The sequence below is a fragment of the Triticum dicoccoides genome, chromosome 7B (genome assembly GCF_002162155.2).
Source record: "Triticum dicoccoides isolate Atlit2015 ecotype Zavitan chromosome 7B, WEW_v2.0, whole genome shotgun sequence".
Classification (NCBI taxonomy): domain Eukaryota; kingdom Viridiplantae; phylum Streptophyta; class Magnoliopsida; order Poales; family Poaceae; genus Triticum; species Triticum dicoccoides.
This window is the reverse complement of record NC_041393.1, coordinates 582,760,062-582,760,789: the sequence shown is the minus strand read 5'-3', so window position 1 is coordinate 582,760,789 and position 728 is coordinate 582,760,062.

Here is a 728-nt window from a genome sequence, read left to right as displayed (position 1 = left end):
TCTGCACACTAACTTACGGTTCCCAGATCGAAACTGAACGTGTTTTTCTAAACATGCATGCCAAGCAAGTTTCCCCTGCCCCTTTTATGTGTTCAACAAGTCAAATAAGACATATTTTCTGGCCAACTAATACATGATTCTAGCCAACTGAACATGCATGCTTGCCAACTGGATATATGCATCCTGGCCAACTGAAACGTCTATTCTAGCCAGCTGAACACATTGACTGTGCAACAGAACATGCATGCTGGCCAACTGATATATGCATCCTGGCCAACTGAAACGTCTATTCTAGCCAGCTAAACACATTGACTGTGCAACAGAATATGCATCCTGGCCAAGCTGATATATGCATCCTGGCCAACTGAAATGTCTATTCTAGCCAGCTAAATACATTGGCTGTGCAACAGAACATGCATCCTGGACAAAATGATATATGGATCCATGAAAATTCAAACATCTATTTTAGTCAACTGAACACATTGGGTGTGCAACTGAACATGCATGCTGGCCAACTGATATATGCATCCTAGGAAATTGAAACATCTATTCTATCCAACTGAATACATGGACTGTGCAACTGAACATGCATGCTGGCCAACTGATATATGCATCCTCGGAAATTGAAACATCTATTCTAGCAAAACTGAACACATTGACTGTCCAACTAAACTTGCATGCTGGCCAACTGATATATGCATCCTGGCCAACTCAAAGATCTATTCTAG